A 23,840-nucleotide genomic window follows, 5' to 3' on the forward strand; every position below is an offset into this window, starting at 1 on the left:
TTTTTTTTTTTTTTTTATTTTTTTTTTTTTTTAATAAAAAAAAAAAGGGCCCCCATTAAAACAAAACCCCCCCCTTTTTTTTTTTTTTTTATTTTTTTTTTTTTTTAATAAAAAAAAAAAGGGCCCCCATTAAAACAAAACCCCCCCCTTTTTTTTTTTTTTTTTTTTTTTTTTTTTTTTAGCAACATTTTGCTCAGGTTTAATCTTTGCTTTGCAATTTTTCCTCTTTGTTTAACATAAAGCTGAAAGTTGAAACAATTCAAGTCAAAACAAAACATTCAGCTGACAGAGCAAATGTATCTTAATATTCTAATTTGCACACAGTGACTCAAAGGAGTGTTTTGTTTTGTTTCTTCTTCTGCAAAGATTAACTCATAAAGTGCAGAAAGTGATTAAAAACAGCAGATAAAGTGATCCAGCTGCACATTCCTTTAGTTATAAGGACTTATTGGCTCTTTTCATCGACCTTATTAGTGCTAATTCATTAAATTACTGGAAACCAATGTTGAGTAATAATGACCAATGTCCAGTGACCTCATAGCTAACTACACCTTAGCTATGAGTAACTACACCTTACTAGCTAACTAGTAGCTAACTAGCTAACTAGCTAGTAGCTTACTAGCTAGTAGCTAACTAGCTAACTAGCTTACTAGCTAACTAGTAGCTAACTACACCTTATGCCATTAGTCATAATTTATGAGCAGCTTTTTTTTAATTTTTTTTTCTCCTGTACATCCATCCTAAAGGATGGATGTACAGGAGAAAAATCCTTGTGGTAACCAAATGTACATAGCTGCAAAAAAGGAAATGAGGACAAATTCACATCCTGTTTAATTCTTATTTAGAGAAAAGGAAATCTGAGTGGCAGAAACACAGAGAGCAGACAGAGAAACAGCAGCAGCATCAACAGGCTGCCAATAACCTTGCAACAAACAGACAGCGGTTCCAACAGCGGCGCACAATAACTTTGCCCAGAAGCGGAGAAGCGATGATATTGAAAACGGATACGAGTTAAGTTCCCTCTCTGATCCGGCGATTATGTTTTCGTCTTGCTTTCACCTGCGTGCGTTCTTCCCATTATACAATCTGTTCCTCTGCACTTAAGGGAAAAAAAACAAAAGTTTCCCAGCGAACGCCTTCAGTCAATTTAACGACGTAAAGCTGCGAGATATTGTAAAAAAAAAAACGAGCCACGATTATCAGAGCGGATCTGGCTCTGCAGTTTTACTAAGGAAAATGCTTGTCAGACAAGAGGCCGCGATTTAGGGACCAATGCAGCAAAGGTTGTGCATTTCACTGCACCGCACACATTGATCAGTAGAACGCACCCTGTTTTAAGGAGTTTACTAATGGGGGTAAAACGTGTAAAGTGCAGAACATGATCTCGGATTATTTGAAATGTATTCTAAAACCAAAAAGACGTGAAAGGAGGGAGAAAACTCGACCTTTTAAGGGGATTGAAGGGTCACTGAAATTCATTCAGTGTGGCACAAGTTGGTTAGCTCCATGTAATAAAAACAGTTTTCAGGAACAGTGGTAATATATTTTTGTTCAGTTCTTCACGGTTAGGCAAAATTTATGAGCAGCTTTTTTTTTATTTTTTTTTATTTAGCAGACATTAACTAGTTTTTTTTTCATTTGTTGAGGCTCATTCCTTTTCCTTCCTTTTTTGTTGTCTGAAAACAAATTTGATCAATATTTCCTCTTATTTCATCTGCAATGGTATCTGCAGTGTTCCTACAATATCGAAAGCTCTACGCATTTTAAGATTTATTCGGTTTAAAACACGTTACTTTGAATACAGTCGCACAGCCAAGCGATGGTTCGCTGGTTCCCTTCCGGTTTTCTGTTGCTGTGATTTTTGTGATACCCCTCAGAGTGAATGTAGATCTGTTCTTCTTCTTTTGTTTTTTTTGCCTGTTGTACATCAGACTTCTAATTGCGTGCTTCAAGGTTCCAACTCGGCAAGACATTTTTGACATTTTGGGAGAAGCCGGCCTGACGCTGTCGCTTCCAGCTTTTACTCACGTGACATTTTGATCACAGGCTCCCTCTTGAAACTGACGCCCTGCCGTAATCCATGTGCGAGATGTGTTTTCTAGGGGGTGGTTGCGCAAAAAAAAAAAAAACTCCTTTGGTGCTGCAGTTTCTCTTTTTAGACAGCCTTGACCTTCAAAGAGCATCATTCCTATTGACAACTCCCAGCTAGATGCTCACTTTTACAGTCGGACCCAAAACACTGCCGCCTCAAATCCGACGAAAAGAGGTTGCACCAAATGAGGTCGTATTTTTTTTAATTTTTTTAGACACTACATTTATTTCTCTATTAATTGGAGCAGAGCAGATGGAATAATTAGTTCATGATGAGCGTAAGTGAATGTTGCTGATGCAATTGAACTTAGATTAGCATAATTGAAATAAAAAAAATAAAAAAATCTGCATACAGCGTGCTGGGAGAGAAATCGATCTTTTGTCTAATTGACTGTGCGCGGTGTCCAACAAGAGCTATGGTAGTAAAATTTTCAATTAGGGCGGCTAATCTTCTGCAAACAGCCAGCGCCACGTCTGCACTGACGGGGCCCGTCAATGAATTAAGCCCCGCGCGTCAGAATGCCTGTCGGGTAGGTGTTTTGGAAAGCCTCCGGGAGTACTTGGCCTCAGCTCGGCTCAAAAAAAAAAAAAAAACTGCTTTGCAACAATACGTAAAACTCATGGAGCGTGTTTCACTCGGCGTCTCAGAGGGGGATTTAACCACTAAGACGAGACAAGGCTCTCCTTTCTCTCGCTGAGCTCTGTCCAAGTGGAGCTGGACACCTGCCAGAGTCTGTACATGGTGAAGGGAGAAATATTCATACACACACACACACACACAAAGCTGTGCATGTGTTTACAGAGTTATGCACAACAGAGCATGCTTAATCATATTGTTAAATCGAGATCATCCGGATGGCACATGGAGAAATGTGAAACATTTCCACCTGCTTCATTCAACTGTAATCCTTTTTTTCTTTGTTGTTGTTGTTGTTTGGCTTCAATTGTACAGATTTATCTCCATCAAATGTAACTAATATTTGATTTATTTTAGGAGTCTGCATGCTTTGTTACCCGTCGATTTAAAACATCCTGAAGATCGAAGTGGAACTTTGTCCGTTTTGACGCCTTAGCAAACTCTCGGAGCACACTTGAGTACATTTTCATGTCTCCAGTCATTTTTAGAGTTCATTAAAATGTTGTTGATCGTTTTTAAGATCTACACGCTCATCTGTATTGACAGCGCGAGCCAAAGTGAAATGTTAACACGCGGTCTGTGAAACTCTTGAGAAAAACACACGGGGGCTAAAGAAGCTCCAGAAACGAGACCTAATTTTGGTTCGAGGACGTCGAGGTATCGCTCCGCGTCTGCTCAAATCTCTTGTTTTAGTCTGCTAAGGGAGTGAGGAAGAAATGAAAGTGCTGCTTCAAAAGATGTACGCTCGTGCTCTGAACTTTTGTGTTTCCCAGTGGGACAGCTCCTCTGGCTACAGCTGAAGGGAAATCCTTGTTCCTGTTGCCGCCATATTACTTTGTGTTCCTGTTGTATGCTGTACTCATAAATCAGATGTTCTTATTCATTTTTTTTTAAAGAACTCTCTTATAAACAAAGTGTCAAGTGTAATAGTATGAACAGGTTTCACCCACAGATAATGGCGTAATGATGCGAGTTCGCTCTCTCAAAGACGAACTCAAATTCAGGATATTTTAGATATCCAAAATAAAACACAGCACCCAAAAGCAATAAGCACAATGTAAATAAAAACCACTTACAACTGAAACCATAAAGACAGTGGATTATGAAGCCTCTGCAAACAAAACTGGCCCTTGGAGAAATATTGATAATCAGAATGAAAGCGATCAAGTTCATTTTAATTTCTTACGATTAGGTTTCTTTTAGCCAAGTACATTTTAAAAATCAAATATGGCATTTCAGTTTCAAGTTGCTATTAAAGACCGTTTACATTCTTTTTAAAGAAATTCACCCAGCTGTGGAAGACTGATGCAAAACCTTAAAGAAACGTGGACTAAATGCAGTCGGTGTTAACTAAACATCGCACAGAATATTGTTGCTGCTCTGTTTCCTCACAGAGAAACAAAGGTAGTCTGATAAGCTGGTATTAGCTGGTTGACTAATTAGTCGGGTTTTGCCTCCGGTGGAGAGCATTCAGCTGAAATGCCGCTTGTAGCTTGGAAACTGAACTTTAGAAATAGCATTACCTTAAAGAGCACTCCTTTAGTTTCCATATTCAGACTTCTCCAGGCACGCGGGAAAGAGAGAGAGAGCAGGGCTTCTCTATGCTCATTAAAATCTTAATGTACCTTGATGCCATAAACCAGCCAGACATTACTCATTTTGGCTGAGATGACCATTACTGGTAGACGTCGCCTTCTCTGTTTCCATTAAAATCATGTTTGTCAAATGCTCCAGGGGCAAAAACAAAATATTTTTTTTGTATTGTGGCCTTCATATCTTTAACCAGGATTCCCCTCGCTGAGCAACATGCATGATTTCACCATTGAGCCTGTAAACACCTGGTTTAGATGCTAACATTTGATCCGATTTGATGAAAAGGTTTAGCCATTATATCTTCACTTTTATGTACCGTACAATTAGGATATATCAGAATCGCCTTCAAAACGAAAATGTTAGAAATTAGAAAGTAGATCAAATTAAATTATTTAATGCCAATTCTTTCAAAGACAAATAATGAGGCTGTCTCAAACTCAAACTTGATGGCGGCAGTGATTCCTACCAGAGGAGCAGTGGAACATTTAAATGAACTTGTTTTTGCGACAGAGCTACATTGCACACACCCACACAGATGCGCGCAGCGGTATATAGCAAATATTCAAACGGAGCTTTGACGTTGATTAAACTTCCATTTTCAGTGAATTTTTTTCCCCCACTTTTGTTTTAGATGTTTCTAGGCAATTTAGTCATTGTTCAGACTTTTTCCAAGCAAAAAAAAAAAAAAAGTTTTTTGTAACACCAAGTATTGTGCCAAGTGTGAAAATTTGAATGTCTTCCCTTCGAATATTGCCTGTTTTCATTAAAAACGCAAAACTCCAGTCAAAGTTCGATTTATTTTTTTCTTGGAACTGCAAATTGAGATTTCTAGCGGCTCTAAATTGCGTCTGCGTTTCAGCTAAAACAAGTGAGAAAGAAGAGGAGCCGGCGTTCCTCAGTAGGAGTTGTAATTTTGCAAATGGGAATTAGATTTATGCTTTTACACCAAGACGAAAATACTCCCTCTGCTTTGGCGCCCCTCATAGACACCTTACCCATGCAGACACACACACACATGGATTCCACTTTCATTTCCTCTCGTGGTGGCAGTGGTGATGCATTCATAACAAAACTCGCGACATATCCTCCCTCTCTGCACAGAGACCCACAAATTCAGTGATGTATGCAGAATGATTAAATCTCCAGCTCCTTTTTCTTGCCACACAACGAAGCAACAAACAGTATTTATTCTTGTTTTCTCTTTCTTTCTACAGTTCCTGTCCTGCTTCTCTTACTTGTGACCGAATGTGCGCCGGTTGTTTTTTTGCCTGTCAGATTTTATTTCTCACCTGCTGCCGGTATTTCTCCACGGGGCGCCGTTAGACCTGTTTGACTCCGTGAGTGATGTCTCCGCAATATTGCGAAACACGTGACGTGTGCGTCTCTGGGGCCCGGTCAGGAGGCCTGGAGGGTGCTGATTAATTTAGCAGGCTATTGGTGATAACAGACTGCCTTGAGGTATGACTCTGTGGGACTAATGCAAACACACAAGCTCACACACACACGCATGCGCCGGCTGCAGACCGGTGCAGTCAAGCTGATTAAATGAGCTCGTGCACGAACATCTATTGCAGGCCGTGGCGACATGCGAGGCCTTGCGTGTGTCTGACGAGCGGAGCGTCAAGCTAGGAAATGAAATCTTCAAAAGGAAACGGACAAACGCAGCAGCGCCTGGTTGTCGGTTCGCCGTTTGTGTGCGCACGCTTTGTTGAAAGAGTTGTATCGAACAAGAGTGGAATGCCGACGAAGGCGCGTCGGATTGAAACGTGTCGGGTTTCCGATGCCTGAGCAGATGGAGATGTGGAGTGTGTGTATGTTGGAAATCAGCATGCTGCAGCAGGTGCACCAAGTTGTGCTAAGCGACATGTTTCGTTGTTCTCCGATGTGCCCCGTCGGTCTTTTCTCTGCCTGAAAAGACCGAATATTTCAAACGAAGTTTGATGTAAAGCAGGGAGCTTTTCCAACTTGACTCTTGAAGGAAAGTAATATATCCAGATCAAATCTTTTGTTGGTTTTCCGTTCACACTTGGGGAAAGAAAAACATCCTCATTGGTGTTTGTGCTAAACATAGAGGTGCTTTCGGTGTTTTGATTGGTTGCTGTATGCGTACGGAGCATTTATGGGGGTGTGAACTGAATAAAACTTGGTGTGACTTTTTATAGCCTCGCCCTCTGTTCAGGTGTTTCTGCATGCACATTATCGTGTGTGACGAGGTGCCGTGTTTTGATCACCGTGTGGAAGAGCTGAGGTAAATGACTATCTGTAACTGCGGCAGAGTCATTCAGTCTGAATGCAGATTGTGCTCTTTCTCAACCGGAGAAAAAAAAAAAAAAGAAAACCCCAGATGTTATTGGATTTGAGCACCTGCAACATATATATAGTCAAGAGCTCTCAGAGCTTGTCCTTTCATTCCGAAATGAAAAGAACACACCGGTGTGTTTGGCAAAAAAAAAAAAAAAAACGCCCTGGCAGTCTTCAGAATACAACTGTGGTGGTTGATCATAGGATCCTTTTCATAGTAAAGAGCTTCAGAACGCCTCACCAATCGAGGAATGCCCCTCAGGAAGCAGATGTATTGTTATTTAAGAGAGGAGTTAGCAGAATACGTAGGGAGAAAAACGCAAGGGCAGCGTTGGAACGGTGTAGCGACCAGAAATCACATACGAATTTCTGATGTCGATCCTTTTCTCTTGTTTACTTTTGGTCATTTGTGTTTATTCAGACACACTTTTGAGGTTCTAAACAGGACACTGTTTTAATTTATTCTAGTATTTAAAAAATCACTAAATTTTGAAGTCAGGAAGTGGAACACAAGTCTTTTTAACAAATCAAATTTCTGCTGACATCCCCGGATTTTTAAACTTCCTCAGCCCTCGAACACACTTTTAATTTCAGTCACTTCCTTTTTTCTTTTGTCTCCTTTGCTCTTTCTTGATTCGTCTTCTCTTTCCCCTTTCCTCCCGTCTCCCCTCTTCTGCTCTCCTTGCTGTCATGTTTAGGGCTGTTAATGAAATGAAATACCTTGGCTGGGTTTTTTTTTAAAAAAGGATCCTGCTTTCTATTCCGTCCTCTCATTCCTGTCTGGCAGTAATTATGGCTGTCTAATTGGGTCTATGGAGGCTCAGACAGTGTTGGAGAAAGAGAGAGAGAGAGGCTCTGCTTGTGTATGTTGAGGAAGTCCTGTATGCCTTCAGCTGAATACAAAGTGAGTCTGCCTCCTGACCACAAAGAGGGGTTGTTGTCTTTTATCAACATGCATGCTGAGATGAGATCCAGCGTGGATAAGCAGTGGAGTTTACTCGAGCTTTTTGTTCAAATTATCTGCTGAAAATTTGCTCAGTGGTTGTTTACGGCAGACTCTCATGTTTGAACAAATGTCAGCCCTGCACTTTTTTTAAAGAATGTTTCTATTTTTAAGCTTCTCGTCTGTGCTCAACCCTTTTAGCTCACGGTAGTTGCATTCAGTTCCACGTCCAAGATTGAGAGAAATATCTGAAAAGCCAATGGATGAGAAATATGCGGTTAAAGAGTTGCCTGAAATGTGACTCTGAATAACTCTGGCATAGACGCATAACCAATCGAGGCAAAGAGACGGTAAGACAAAGTCTGCAGTTGGAATTCAAACATTAATGCCTGTGGATGTGAGCGCTTCCATTTATCTGAGCAAATGTTTATATTAGGATGATTGTGTAAGTCTCACATTACCATGCATACTCAGCTTGACATAGTTTAACTCATGAGGGTTTAGCTGCACAACAGCAATGTGGCACATTTTACTGTCCTTTCAGGAAAAAGACTTTATGCTCACAAACACCTGCATTTCCCCAGTCATACACCTGTCTGTATTAGCCATGCCATAAACTGTGTTGTCCTCTTAAGTTGGCTTTTGGTCCCCTAATTTTAAATTAAGCTTTTTATAATCCTTCATGTATTTACTTACATAGGGTTCACCTATAATCTCGTACCACGTATGTTTCTCAAAGATATTTATTTGGCATATTGCAGCAAAAAGTTTTTTTTTTTTTTCTCTAAGCAACCTAAAAATTTTCAAACGTATGTCCTCTATGCCAGACAATAGTATATTTTACCCATAGGCCTCTATTAAGCCACAGGCCTGGCACCAAAATTACCAGTCCGGGACAAGTCTTGGGGAGAAGGTCATTCTCTAAAGACACACTAACACAGGCCCATACTCGAGATTCATGTGCGAAGGTCTCCCTGTGCCTTTGGGTTTTTTAATTCTCTCCCCCTGTCATGCCTGACTGGCACCGCTGAGGCAAAAGCACAGAAAGAAATGCGCACAAACACCAGCGCTTCAGTCTGCCGTATTCACAAATCAAACACCCCAACTTCTGTTTGTCGGCAATAAATTGGCTGACGGTAATGTCATGTACGGGACAAGCTTTCCTGCAGATATGCAGCTGGCTGATTGTTAGACACAGGCAGGGGTACAACTTGACATTGGCCTTATTGCTGCTGTCTGATGCAGATTTTCCCCACAAAGCGTCCGCAGTGTCTTTTCGACAATTGTGGCATTGGTCTTTATTTTGTGTCCTATCCTCTGCAGTCGTCATTGTCACTGCAGTTAAGTTTTAGAGTTACGTAATGTCAGCTGAGTGATAAACTTTAACTTCTGGCTTTAACCGTTTGTCACCTAAGGACTGTTATAACCGAAGAACAAGAGGGGAAAATGGAGAATATGGTTTGGTATGCTCAGCTTTATGTCCGTCTTATACACTCCACCTACTGGGTGTAAAAAACCTACTTGGTTACTGCCCACAAAATGAGTAGGAACATTTAGTTATGTTTTTTATGTTAACCATGCAGAAACCAGACTGACAATCCTATGTCAAGATGAGAGAAAAAGAAAATTATTTATAATTTCAAAATGTAAAACTTTAACCAAGGAAGTGTTGAATTTCACTACAATATTTGACGTCCTATGAAGTGTGAAGATGTGCACTTAGATGTCTTAGTGAAGATGTCTTAGCAGCTAATTTGCTCTCGGCTCTCAATCAACACATTGACTATCACTCTAACACGCAAATATGGTACGAAACTAAAATCAGGTTGTCACATTGTAATTTTGTTATACTGGTTTTCTGTTTGCACATCACACAAGTGTGTGTTATCGGTGCGCTGAAAGGTCATGACAGGGTTTCCCAGCAACATGCACGCAGTCTGTATAGGGGACCGAGAGTTAATTACCCTTTCAGATCAACAGATTAGAGGCTGCTTGTTTATGTGGCTGGGAAAATGTGGAAAAATTTACAAACGGGCAGATTTGATTGTATGAAAAATCGAAGTGAACTCTTTTTAAAACGATGCCATAAAGCTACGAGGGCAGAAAAAAAAAATTACCTTCATTTTTATTGCTTAAAGTTGCTGCATATTTTCCATTTCTTTTTTTTCCACCACCTAGCAGTTGCAATTAAAAGCAAGTTTTAATCAGATGAGGAAAGTTTTGTTCTGGGACTTTAGCTCATAAAACTGACTAGATGTTAAAGGATGTCGGAAGCAAACTCAAAGAGCCAAGACACACAAACTCGTTGGAAGCACGAAGACTCCAGAGACATTTTTATTTTGGCCCATCATCACCCTACTCGCTAAAAGTATTCCTCATTAGCGATAGCTCGTGGCTTGCCATCAGCAACATCTTCTTATTTTAAGCTGTGAAAATGGCAGTAAGTGCTGTCTAAAATGAGCAGCTTTTTCCAGGATGATACGTCTGGTGAATTTATTTATTTATTTATTTTTTGGTAATGAGAACGAGAGAAGAAACTCCGGTCGTAGTTTGGCAAGTTTTCCTAATCCACGGGTGAAAACAGTCGGCTTTGTGATCCGAGCTGGATAAATTTTCACTCTTTTTGCCGTCTTTTTTTATGCTTGTTTTGGTAAACTTTAAAACAACAATTTTTTTTTTTATTTGAATGGGAGGCATATAATAGCAAATTAAGATCAAGGTTTGGTCTGTATCTCGGTTTTAACTTGCTGTTCGGTTCGATAACATCGTTTTTCTAAGACTTTGAACAACCATATTGACAACTCATCCATCCATCCTTTATCTTCCACTTATCCGGGGTTGGGCAGCAGCCTAAGCAGAGAGGCTCGGTCTTCCTTCTCCCCGGCCACTTGATCCAGCTCCTCTGGGGAAATCCCAAGGCGATCCCCAGGTTAGCAAAGAATCATCGTCCCTCCAGCGTGTCGAATAGGCAATTAAATATCAGGTTTTCCCCCAAACTGAGCACGCCACTCTAAATAATTGTTGTTTCATGCAGAGGAGAGTGTCGACCTGGTGGAACACCTGAATTGTGATCTGTAAAATGCCCAGATCTGTGTAAGAAAACACAGCAATAATTATACTATTTTGAAGAGTTTGACTTACTTCTGCCAAGCGTTGCACTGTTTGGCTTGAATCGCCAAAGGTCGTACTACTACTACAGTGAGTATAGTCGAGGCAACCAGTGGTGCAAACATGAACAAAATCAAGACTAACACGCTTGATTTAAAACTAATTCACTTTTGTTGTGGCTCGGGAGATTCAGCAAGAACTCTTTTTCAGTGTTCTCTGCTTCCTGCCTTTTTAAAGTGTCATCAACTTAAACATGACCTTTAAAAAATGTCACATTGATGGATTTGATTGATACCCATAGGCTGGGAGTAATAACACCATTCAATATCACTGTAGCGGATCATGATGTATTATCATAACAGTGGGCTTTTTCTAACCCTCGGTTTGAAATATCAAACCATAATGGGCGTGATGGTCTTCGCGGGAAGACTGCTGGTGTCGCTTGCGTGTTGCAAACACATGAATGGAAACTTGACGTCGTGCAGTAAAGCTTTAGAAATGTCGACTGTCAGGTCAACGGTGTAAAGTGAAAGAAAGCGGACAATTAAAGGGTCTTTTCTCCCGGCTTGTGGAAGTGTGCAACTGCACACACGCGGCACCAGCCAGGAGGTAAAGCCGTTTGTTTCGCAAGTTTTAGACCTTTTCTTCTTGTAATCACCTGTGGATAACGCGAGAAAGGGAGACTTAAAGAGAGAACCGAAGCCGAAAGGATTAAAAGTTGGACTCTCAAGTGGACAGTAGGTAATGAAACCTGAAGAGGTGGTTGCTGATAAAAGCAAGTGTGCAGCTGACTGTTTGTGTGAGCAGGGTAGACAGATGGAGGTCAGACGGGATGAAGCACTGCAAGCTGATGAACAGGAGATGGAGTAAGCAATTAAAGACGAGGGAAGGGAGAAGCAGTGAGGAATATTGAATTAAAAAGGTGCAAAGGAGGGGAAACTGACAGAGATTCAGAGGAATAAACCTTATCTGTCAAGATCTCATCAGAGGAAAGTACAGCCTCGGGGCATCACCACCACCGACTAGTAAAACGGGATTAATTACAAATTTACACATAGACACACACTCACACACACGCATTCTCCTACACACACTGTAAAGTGCGAACCCATAGGAAGTGAGAAGGTTCGTCTTCCGACACATTAAATAGGATTTGCTGGCTTATTGGATAGCTATAGCTGATTTCTGCAAGCGTGTTCTTTTGTAAATTTGGATGTGTGCTTTATTATAAGAATAACAGACAAAAAATTGAAGCTTGTTGGAGGCTCTGACTTGAGCAGAGGTTTAAATTTCAGTATTTGTATGGAAGCAAATAACTCTCAAAATGGGTTGCTTCCATGCCTGTTTCTTGTCTCAGCTGGGGAATAAAAAGATAAAGGTTAAATGTATGAATATTTCTTACGATGTACTCCGGTTTGTCAAGAAATGCCCTTATTGCCTAAAACATAGTTTAGTGATGACCAGAAGAGCTTCAAGTTGAAATGGTGGGGTCACTGTTTCGCAACTTTTAGATGCATCCCCACCACATCTAAATCAAATAAATGGCCAATGACCAGGCCTTTACAAAAAGTGCTGATATTCCAAGCAAACTGAGCAACGAGCCTGTTGATTCAGGCTCATTGGAGCAGGGATTCGTCCAAATGTTGCAGGACGGAGGCCTGTGGTCAAGTAAAATTGACAATTTTCTTCCCACCAACTTTTGTCAAGGCCTCCTCATGTGGGCACTGGAATAAATGAATGAATGCCCAACTCTAATAACTCTGTAGGTTGTGCTTTTCAAATCCTAAAGACTCCGTATTCCTCAAAATGTTTATGGGTGTATATTGCTTTAAGTGGCAGTTCTTTCAGGAATGGCCTCCTGGGTAAGTGCCTCTTTCAGCTCACCCCAGACCTTCACATAATCTGTTCAAATTTCTGTTGGGCATAGCAATGGGTTGTCCTTAAACACTCCAGCGAAACGAAACGAAAAGGAACTCGGGCCTTGCAAAGTGTGATTGGCAAAGATCTGATCTGTCTGGTCACATGCCTTCTTCAACAGCCCAGAACAAAAAACACCACTAACTACAATTGTTTTAATTGGGAGGGAAAAAAGCTTGTTAAATTTGACCAAGCATATGAGAACAAATTATTCAACTGGCTTAAAGATGGTAACTCATTTTTTTTTTTATTAGTTCTTTACCGCCAACTTGTATGTCTCAAGATGACTATTGGCTATTAAGTCAGAGTAACATAGGGTTTGGAAAGAAAGTAATCCCTGTCAGAAGCTAATGGTGCAATCACTGTCACCACCAGCATTTTTCTAATAGATGGATAGATTTTATGGTTTTTACTTACCAATTAAGGCTGATCTCATGTCCTAATTATACCGCTGCCGCTCCTTTTACTGCTGTGCCTTTCCCCACTCCATGACTGAGAAGTCCTTTATGATTTATAGTAATTAAAAATGGTAAAAATGTAGACATTAATACAGTGGTTGTTACTGTCACTGATAAAATAACATAACACTATGCCAACCTAGATTTTTTTCTTTTTTGACGAGTCCGTTATCTTGCATTGATTGCATGCGGATCCGTTTAGAAACCTTAAACTAGTTTTTGTCGTCTAATCTTCTGACGTTTTTTTTGTCGTTCAGCTGTATCACTTTCTCAACAGCGACACCTTGTGTGAACGAGAGCGTACTGCAAACTGTCCACCAGGATGAAATTACAACTGCTTTCTGCCAATTAACGCCCTTGCTTTTGTTAGATAAAACCACTTTAGTGTCTTTAAAGACATATTTTAAACTTTTTTTTTTTTTGTAAATTACAATTTTATCACCATTGGAAACAAGTTGTCAGATAAAAACAAAATCTGCATGCACCCCTAAAAACCTTGTAAGTGCACAAACCATGTTCCCAGGGCTAAGGGTGAAACAAATCCACCTTCAGTCTTTCTTTTGCCCTTTTGGCTGCCACCGAAAGCAGCAGGTTACCTGCAGAGGAGACCAACTTGTCGCATACCAGTCGCTGCTCTAAAGTCTGTGCGTCTGTGTCCCTGCGGCTTGCTTCCTGACACCACTCGGTGCCTAACAAGATTTATCCAACATGGCACCGCCTCAGAGACAGGTGGTCAGCCAGAAAAGGAAATCTTTTCCACTTGGTAACAAACAAAATTGTGATGTATCTGCCCGATCGCTCGCTGAAGACCAGCGTGCGGAGATCAAGGTTTTTGTTTTCCCCGCAGTCATGTCCTTTGGTCGCTGGAAATGAATGTCTGCTGTTGGTATACTGGCAGCTTTATTCTTTCTGATGTCCCCTTTAATCCTTCTTCTTCTTCCCCCCCAACCCCCGTCCATTTATTGCTCGCTCCTATCATTCATTTTGCTGCGAATCTGTCGCCGTGTTCGTTTAATATCTTTCATCTTCGCTGCCCTTTCCTTTGTCTTTGTGGTGCTGCTTGTGTTTATATTACTGAGTGCCACTTCTGTTGAATTGTCCCAGAGTTTGTTGTATTAAAGGCAAAAAAGAAAAAGAAAACATCCATATCCTAGAAAAGGTGACGCAGTGACACTTTTCTCTGGCACAAACCATACCGTCAGGGAAGACTTTGAAGCTATAAATGTCTACTCTGATTCTCTTCACATCTGCTTGCTTTTAATTGGCTTGGCTGTGCCCGTTAGGATGCGTACATCTGTGTGCATAAGTAAAAAAAAAAAAAAAAATGGAAAAGTTATTTTTGTTCCGATCTATAAATAAAGCGAGGAGATTTAAGCAAGCCTGTCTAAGTGAATTTGGCCCTCAGAGGAGATTTAGGTGCGGGTATATTTGTGTGCGTGTTAATTTTGCCCCCCTTTTTGAAGGATTGTTTCCGAGTGGAGCCGAAGACGGTTCCCGTGTTTGTCTTTTTTTTAAAACCTGCGTGCGCTTTAAAGGGATGCATCCGTCAACTGTCGGGCCTTTGATTTCAGCCCGGGAATTAAAGCGACTTGAGTAATGTTTTCCCTTATAATAAAAAAATTGTCATGTCCATCAGTGATGTACTGTCTCCTCTCCTCCTTTAAATTATGCAAAGCCTTACCTCCTTGCTCATTTTGTTTGCATTTCTCCAAGACACAATCTGCTCCCGGTCTGTGCAGTTGTCAAATTCTGCTTCCCAAATTGATATGTATATCTGGCTTTTTTTCCCCGAGTGCCGTTCTCACTCTGATGGGTTTTAGTACAATTCAGTTTTTTGCCTTTTTTTATATTTTGTTTTGTTTGTCAAAGTTTGCTTCTGAGATTCCATGCATTTTAAGCTTCCTGTTTATACTTTTCATGAATAGAAACATTGCTTTTGCATAAGCTTTTCTACTGATGTTTGTTTTTCATTGACTTTCCTGCTCACCGACATGTGCGGATACGCCGAAACATCGGCGGCGTGTCTCTGGGAATAAAGCCCCGCATCACTCCGATACACGGAAAGTAAATAATCAGATCCATCAAACTCCATTCAGAACAACTGAATGTGACAAAAAGATAAATATGAATGCTTTTCTAATGCAGATTAGTGACTGAACGAGGTAATCGGGTTCCTCTTTGTTTGGGTGACAGATTATTTATTGGATATGACAGATGAATAAAAAGATTTGTAATCAAAGTGGCCACCCAATTTGGCAAATCGTCAAGCTGTTGCTCATCCATATTCGACTCCACAGAGCAGGAGCGTGTCGTGTTTGGAGAAGACCGCTGCAGAGTTTCTGCAGGGTCCAAAAAGTCGTAAATGGATCCGACTTTTAGGCCATCATAAATCCATATTTTAAAACTGCAAACTTCATGGTTGATTTTTGCACTATGAAACTGACAATATGCAACTGGGAAGGACTTTATATGAAAACATTTAGTCCTTTAAAAGAAAATCCAAAATTGATCAAATTTTAAAGTTGTTTTTAAAGGTAGATAAATGCCGGTTTAGCAAAAAATAAATAAATCACTGAAAGCTCTGCCTCATTTAGTCAGAGAGGCTCAATGGCTAATCTGTAGTTTCAGACAGCAAATAGAATACAAACTTAATACAATTTAATTGTGTTCAATTAAGGCTTTAATGAATTGCATTACAGTTGGTAACTGTAACAATAATTGGATTAATGTAATGAATCCACTTGTATTTAATTTAAACTTGACTTGGAGTTGCTTACTTTTCCTGCAAAATGCCCCGAGGTTACTTATTAATTGGTACGATATAAATAAAATTGATTAATTATCATTATGAAAACAGGAGCTGAAAACCTAAATGGAAAAACTTTAATCGGTGTCTGATTATACAACAAAAGCCCTGACTAAATTATCTAAAGTATATTATACTTCTGTGCTGATGGCAGCATGATCTGTTCAAATTTAGTCACTGTTGGTTATTTATTGATAACCATCACATTTTCTTTAGGTTATTCTGTTTTGGACCATTAATAATGTATTTTTATTATTATGTGCAAGCCAACAAATAAGACTCTTATTCTTCTTTACAGTTATTTCCAAAATGGCTCGTCAGGCAGTGTCGGTTTAACACTATTTTGCGTTAAGATATGTTTTGGAGGGGAAATGATGTTCAATTTCTTGGCCAATGTTTCTTGAAAGTCTTCACGGACTTGGGAATTGACTTCTCAAAATTATGCAAATTTCAAACATACCCTGGAAGCGAACGCTGCTGTAGTTCAGAAATATTTTTGAGTGTGGGAAGTCGGAAAGCTTTCGAATGAGCCCTCTCAGGTGAGCTTGGTGCTCCAAGTTTCCGACTGAGTGCACGGAAACGACTGCGTGTGTTCCCCGTCGCTGCATGAATATGGAAGAATGATTTCCATACGAAACATGTCTAAGACAGGCAACTAATAATCGTGCTTTCAAATCAATAATTATGCTCTTGACAAAAACGACTGGCAACGAGCTTTTGAATCTTTTGAACGTTGTTGCCAGTGGACATGAATATTTGTGTTCTTGCCTCAATCTTTTAAATTTCTATTTTGGGTTTATTTTGTAGTTGGCATCTGTCATGTAAATAGATTATATGGAAACACGTATAAGCTAGTTTTCTTCACTGTCTGACATTAATCGGACTGTGACGAGGTTCTTTTTTGACTTGGACAAACAAAAATGACTGGCCGAGGCCAGAGATCGCTTTAGTGGAAAGAACAGAATGAACAAACGAGCAAAAACGACTAAATGATTACTTCTAACTCAAGTAAACTCTAAATACCAAGGGGGCAGGGGGGAAAATATAAACAAACTTGTGATAAAAAATATAAAACCCAATACGTTCTGATGACGTCACTACGTTGTCATGTGACCCACCCGGCCCCATTCCCGGCGCCACAATCCAGAAACGGCTCTGCTTGAAAATGGAAACGGGAAGTGGTCAAATCTGAAATGTAACAATATGCTTTACTTATTTTACAATTTAAATGTATAGTATGTTGTTCTTCAGCGATAAAACTGCAGTACTCTTAAAGTAGCATTTGCAGTCAGTTGAAAGTTTTTTTTCCTTGTTTCTTTTTGTTTTTTGCGTGATTTTTCATAAGACTGTCTGTGGCCCCAAAAAATTGTCAAAGGGGTTTTTAAATACTTACCACTTATGCCTCTATCTCATTGTATCTTTTTTGTTTTTTGCTTCGCCTCTACATCTATGTCTATATATTTCAGTTGAGGCTGAAAGTATTGATTTTGACGTTGGCACTCCTTTCTCGGTGAACACTCTCCAAGTTCATGGCGGTGATGAATCGGCTTCAGGGCAGAAAATGACTCGAGTGTTCCAACGGCTTTCAGTTTGGGACACATTAGTCTCGGTGCTCACTTACTACGTTGTTTCTGAACCTCACGGCAAATTTCCTTGTGGACTGAGCAAACATTCAGCGAGAGTTAATAGTTTGAGTAAGGAAGCCATGAGATGGAGCTGCAACTTGCCAATAAGCATTTGACCAAATATTGGAAGCATTTATGCATGTATATATCTGAGGCATTTGGTTGCATAAATGCAATTTTTCAAAAATTTTTTAAGACTCATATAATCTATATGTGTCATTTTCCTTCCTCTTTAATCTTTCATCCTTCTGCCTGGCGATCAGATGTCACCGTGTATCCGCTGCTAAAGACTTGCTTTCTGCGAGGTGACGGCTTCTCCGACGTGGTCCAGGACTAATTAAGAAAATGACCTGGAATCTGTTAAATTAAGTTTCTCACAGCTTGTCCCCATGACTGTTTAAATGGCCTTTTAACTCTTTATTCACGTAGACTTTTCTTTCACTACATCAAATTCATTCATTTCTATAAGATTTTTCTTTTTACTCAGTGTGACGGTTCTTTGGTTAGCAAAACTCCACTCAAACATCTGTAAAAGCCAGACTTCATTTCTTAATCTCTGATTGAAGCATGATGGTCGACAGATGTTGCAAACTCTCGTCCACTAATTCACACACACACACACACACGCACATCCTATACCCTCTACTTTATAGTCCACAGTAACGCCGTACATTTCTTTTTACTCATTTATTCAATGCTTTCATGATGCTTCATGTTGGTTTAAGTGTGATGATTAATCTATGAAAGCATCATTTTAATAATGAACAGGACCCACATTTGCAATGTTTTTTTTTTTTTTTGGTAATATAATTTGGATTAGGACGATCTGTAAAACTCCACTTGATGCGTTTAAAGTTTAATTTAAAATTAGTTCAAAACGCATTAAGAGTCTCTTTGGCATTCAGTCCCCAAATCCCCAATGGCTGCAAATCACTGCTGTAGAAAGCAGATGAAGTCAGTGATGTATTTATTTGTTTTTGTCCCACAGTAGGTCAAACAGGCTGCAGTAAATTCATTTTTAGTTGGCCTTTATGTAGAAAAAAAATTTCTAGTGGTCTGCAGTACTTCAGTTTGAGATTTTTTATTTATTTATTTTTATTTTCGTGGACCCTTGAGCTTGGAGTATTTTCAGGCGTTATGTAACGGTCAGTGCCTAATTATGTAAAAGTTGAATTCTTACCGGGATCTCTTCGAAATCAGCAAGTCTAATCTGTTAAATAGAAACCTTACACTGTGCTTTTCTTTTATTTCTGCAGAGGAAGATTCCTAGTTGGGAGCCAAAGAGTCACAATCTCATGACATCACATTGACTTGTTTACACTTTCCTACACTCGCTGCAAAAGGAACTCTGCTGTGCTTCTAGCGACTTTAATTTGCTGCAGCTTCGTATTCTCTCCCTGTGCTTTAAGAGCTTTCTGATGTGTGTGGCATGATGTAATTAAATGAAAGTTTGTATGCATTTCACTTGCAAGACAAAAATGGGGGGAAAGCAAATTGTTTTAATTTTCGGTGCGAGTCGTGAGCAATTTGGTAAATGAACTCAAAAGTTATGCTTCTATTTCCTTTAATTTTCCTCTGAGTGGGGCTGATTGTTGGCATTATTCTGATCTACGCATCTTCAGTAACCTGGTTCACACTGAGGACAAACAGGCATGTGAATCCAGTCAAAAAAAAAAAAAAAAAAAAAAAACACGAGCTTCTGCGTGTGTGGCTTTAGAGGTCATTCAGCTTTAATCAGACACGGGACCGGAGTTCAGGCCTTGAAAGCAGATATCCAGGAACACACCCGTGCACAGACATGCATCGCTTTACTCCCTCAGACACCCACAGACATCTTCCAGGACCCGCCAGATGCCGGGGCCTCGGCTAATTGAAGTGAGCTCATTGATTGGCTGGTCATCTGAGACAGAAAGCGCTTAGAAATCTAAGCCAGTGGCCACAGGGAGATGATAAAGTCTGAGTGTCTGGTACAGAGTCACGTTTGGGACTTTGCGGCCACTGACAGCAGGCTGGGCGTGCGTGTTTTTTATTAGTTTACATTGTCTTGTGAACATATTTATTACCCTTTGACTTTTTCCACATTTTGGCACTCCGTAGCCACGAACCTGGTTGCATTTTATTTTCAGGTTTATGTGGTGCACCAGCGCAAAGCGGTGCATGCTTTCGGAGGGGAAGGAAAACGATGCATGTTTCTCAGACTCATTAAAATAAATAAATAAAAATAATGTAACCACCCTTTTATTCTGATATTCATAATCGGCATCCATTATAAGCAACTACCCTGGGAAGTCAGCAAGTAAGATCTGTATGTAATGGAGAAGTTTCTTATATTAAAGGGCACAACAACCAAAACATTGCAAAATTAAAACCATTGTCCCCATAGGGAGGCATGGCAGTGGCTGCATAGTGCTCTGAGAATGGGAAGGTAAATTATGTAGAGTTGATTACAGTATAGAGCTAAAAAAAAAAAGGTAATTATGATAGAAAACCTGTTTAACTGTAAAGGATATTACAATGGGTTAATTTTGGTTAAAAGAAATTCATCTAATTTGAAAGGCCCAGTCAAAGTCCACGTCTAAATCCAGTTCATTTGTGGCAAAATTGAAAAACTGATGCTCACAGATGCCATCCATTCAGACAATTTTTGCAAGTTTGATAAACTTCTATCATTCTTCCTCCACTTCAAATATTTTCCCCTTTGTGTTCGTCTGACACATAAAACGCTTAAAAAATACGTCAATATTTGTGGTTCTAATTGGTATGAAAATGTGGAAAGTAGTATGAACACTTTTTACGAGGAAATGTACAGTAGCTGGCTATAAGTACCTCCGCAAAAACCTGCTTCAGATCTGATGAGCACCTCCGCCGCCCCGAGAAATGATGTGAACGCGAGCGCAAGAACGATGTCACGTTCTCATTGTGCGATCTTAATTCCCCCGACTGCATCCGATGAGGCGTATTCCCATTTGCATTCCGCCTTAGAACAAGGCTTTAAAGTACTTTTCAAGCCCAATTTAGAAGCAAACTTTTCAAATTAAGGCTACTTTATGGTAATGAGGTGGGAGCAGTGTGAATTGTAAGTCCATCTGGTGGAAATGTGAGTGAGAAAATGGATCAGAGGCGCTCGCTGCCCTCTTAACTGCTTCAAAGCAGGCGCACATCCAGTCTGAACCCCGCATTGTCCGACGGGGGGTAATGACTGCGTGCAAGACTCGCCTGTGAATTTTCCGAGCGCGCTGCTGAATTTCTTTGAAACGGTGAAGTTGCAGCCACTCGAAACGTGAGGGGCGAAGTTGATTGTGTGACTTGCTCAAGGGTTGGAATCTAAGGTAATCATACTGTCCTCTTTTTCCAATGTATTATCTTTTAGAGTATCCTTTTTTTTTATTCCAGTGGGGGAGCGAAATTTAGCCTGTTGCCCAAGGGATTTAATCACAATGGAATGCATGTCAAGTCTTGTGGGAAACCATCAGAAGTAGGTCCACGCTCCATTTTGAAATCTTTTTTTTTGTGCTACTTGTACCCTTGTCACATTTGCTTGCAACAAACTCCATTGAGTTGCTAATGGAGTCTTGTAGCATTTCTGTTGTTCTGTAGTGGAACAAACAAGCCCAGATTTTTTCCACCCAGTCTTCCTCCGTCTCCTCTTGGAGTGAATCAGTGCATGTTGCTGTTTTGCTTTTTGTGTGTGTGTGTGTGTGTGAGAGGAAGGCTTGATTTAAAAGCTGCTGCGGGGGACTTCCTCCTTTCCTGATTGCCGATGCCACGAAAACATTCATGGTAGCGCACACAAACACATCTGCGCTCCCTTTCGACGCACGAGCTCCGCAACAGAAAAAAGAGCATCTCTGTCCAAGTGTGCGGAAATGTGTGTGTGTCTTTTCTGTGTGGGTGGCTAGCTGCGCTACTGGGGGGGGGGGAAAGAAAAAAAAAAAAGGAAAGGGATGTGGAGTGAATGAATTGTGGTGCTGGGGGTGTGATGAGAGTCATCTCTCTGTAGATTAGAAAGGATTGTTTTTCCAATAAAAAAGGAACATTCTCTGCTTTCACTCGTTCTCACCGAGTCGGGAACAGACTTTTAGGGATCAGCTGCTGCAGAGCAGCTACACTGGAAGATTGTTTGAGGCTGTGACATGTAATTTGACTGTTTGCTGATATTTAAATTTAGTTTTTTAAAAACATCCTGTCAGTTCTCAAATCTGGTCGCAGGCATTCAGGGTGGGCAGTGTCTATATTTTGATGCCATTTAGTCGTCCTGGAATGATATGGTAGTATATACTGGAGTACCATCTACGTCATCCACCAATCTTCTTTCCGGGAAGGGAAAAAAATGGTTATAGTGACAGAGTTCCTGCACTGGAAATGCATTACAAAGACTGCATTTTAGTTTCTAAACAGTAGGACTTCTTACAAATGGTGTGATGAGAGATGCACTTCAGCAGCATGATGAAAATGAAATGAAACGTCAATAATATTTTTTTGTTTTTCAGAAATGGAGCCAGTGATTTCTAAAGAATTTATAAATGACAAGGATCGGCTATCAGTGTTGAATATTTCAATCCAATTTGACTTGTTCGCATATTAATATTAATGATGGTTTAACTGTTTGGTAGTGTGAATTTCAAAAAGCTTTGCAAAATGTTCTTTTTGTTTCTTTTTTAAAACTCTTACATTTTCATGAAAACATGGTATTAAATATAATTTGTTCACAACAGAATTGTCTACTCCTTTTATTTCAAGGTTTATTGATGTGTTGTAGTTTGAACTCAAGATGGTCAAAGGCAGTTCAGATAAAGTTTAAAACTGTGAAACAGTCCTTTAGATTACCACAAGTTAGGCCTAGCTTTGCTAGCTGCTAATTGTTAGCAGCTGGCTAACAACTAGCTAGCTAATAAGGGGCAGTATCCCAGCCATGCTTACAATCATTTGTACATTTTTTTCAAAATTAAAAAAAAAATAAAATAAAATTAAGCAATATCTAAAATGCTAAAGAATAATGGAAAAAGTTTTAAAGTAGGTGGAAGTTTTTTCACTTATAATGTTTAATGTTACCAGTCACTAAGACCGGACATCTTTATCGCCCAATAGAGCAAATTCAAGAGCTGCTTGCTCTTTCACATCATAAAAAGAGTCTCAGACAGAGGTTGTCGGCTTTGAAACTTATCTTTTAATGTTTTAATAGAAACCTTAATGCACTGGAGTACTAAACTACCCCCCACCTTTGAAGATATGTTCCTTTGCTTGCCAACAAAATAACAAAGAACGAATAAATGCACGCGTTGAGTTTCTCCACATGTAGTGACCTGTGTTTTCTCTCCCTGGGTTTGGATTTATCTTTCCCATGCACCACAGCTGCCTCCGCCTCACATGGCTCCGATCAATGCGGCAATCGATGGGTGTGAGGCAGAAAGTGATCCAAGACACCAACGAGCAAATAAATGTTAATAGAACCTCACGATCCACTCGCAGAGACAAAACTCATGCACACGGCGTTACGGCGGTACAGCTGATGGATTACGATCTTTCTGGAGGTTGTGAAGGTGTAGCCGTGCATGTGACTGTTGGTGCGCGGGGCTCTCAGGAAGAGGAAACGCCAAGGGATTATAAAGAATCCATTATCTGCTTTATCACAGTCTCCCCTCATCACCTTTAAAAGCAGCACTTTCCCCTCTGACTTGCTACTACTTTGGTAATGATGCTTCTCCTCGAAGAAAACAAATGTCTTCAAACAGGAGGAACTACAGTTTCCATTATGCTGCCACTGATAAGAGTAGGTAACAAGCACATATCCGCCACGGGGCGCAGGGGAAATTTAAGTAAAACTAGAAAGAAAAAAAAAATACATCAAGATTTGAGAGGGTGCAAGTGTAGTTTAATCCAAAATCATGAGCTACGTAGAAATTAATTTAGAGACATTCTTTGAGAAGCTTAGAGGCACAAGGTGAGAATTTAAAATTTCAGTTTTTGCTTATCTTCAAAGTTGTGAACTCCCATTTTGGTCAGTTTGATCATGCGAAGGGTTTTAAGGTTGGAAATGTGTCCGGGTCGCTGAGAAATCCTTTGAACTCATTGTTTGTACACAAGGCCAGGCTGACCTTGTGTTCTTGATCAAGGATAGACTTGAGTTTCAACCTTTGCAGAAACGACATCAGTGATGTATAAAATGGACACAAAGGCAGATTTTTGGACATTTTGGTTTGCTATTGTATGTCTTTTGTTGGTGTTTCTAGAGTATTTTTGGGAATTGAATAAATGACAAGGGGTTAATGCCAAAAGGGCAATTACACCATTTATTGTGTAAAAGATAAAGCAAGGCCAGTTCAATACCATTTGTTCTTTGGAACACTTTTGATGGATACTG

General features: G+C 40.0%; 1 protein-coding gene and 1 long non-coding RNA gene across 2 annotated transcripts in view; both read left to right on the forward strand.

Moving 5' to 3' along the window:
- The window catches only part of LOC106959179 (metabotropic glutamate receptor 8), a gene marked incomplete at its 3' end in the record, with an annotated part of 110,821 nt that overhangs the window by 37,480 nt on the left and 49,501 nt on the right, over positions 1–23,840 (forward strand). The gene's annotated exons all lie outside the window — the stretch shown is intronic.
- Positions 17,257–21,396, forward strand: LOC106959181 (uncharacterized). Its single transcript, XR_001427292.1, has 2 exons — positions 17,257–17,784; positions 18,736–21,396. It is a non-coding gene; the product is annotated as an uncharacterized LOC106959181 (long non-coding RNA).

Source organism: Poecilia latipinna, unplaced genomic scaffold, assembly GCF_001443285.1.
Source record: "Poecilia latipinna isolate Pla-1442-1.1 unplaced genomic scaffold, P_latipinna-1.0 Scaffold1051, whole genome shotgun sequence".
NCBI lineage: Eukaryota > Metazoa > Chordata > Actinopteri > Cyprinodontiformes > Poeciliidae > Poecilia > Poecilia latipinna.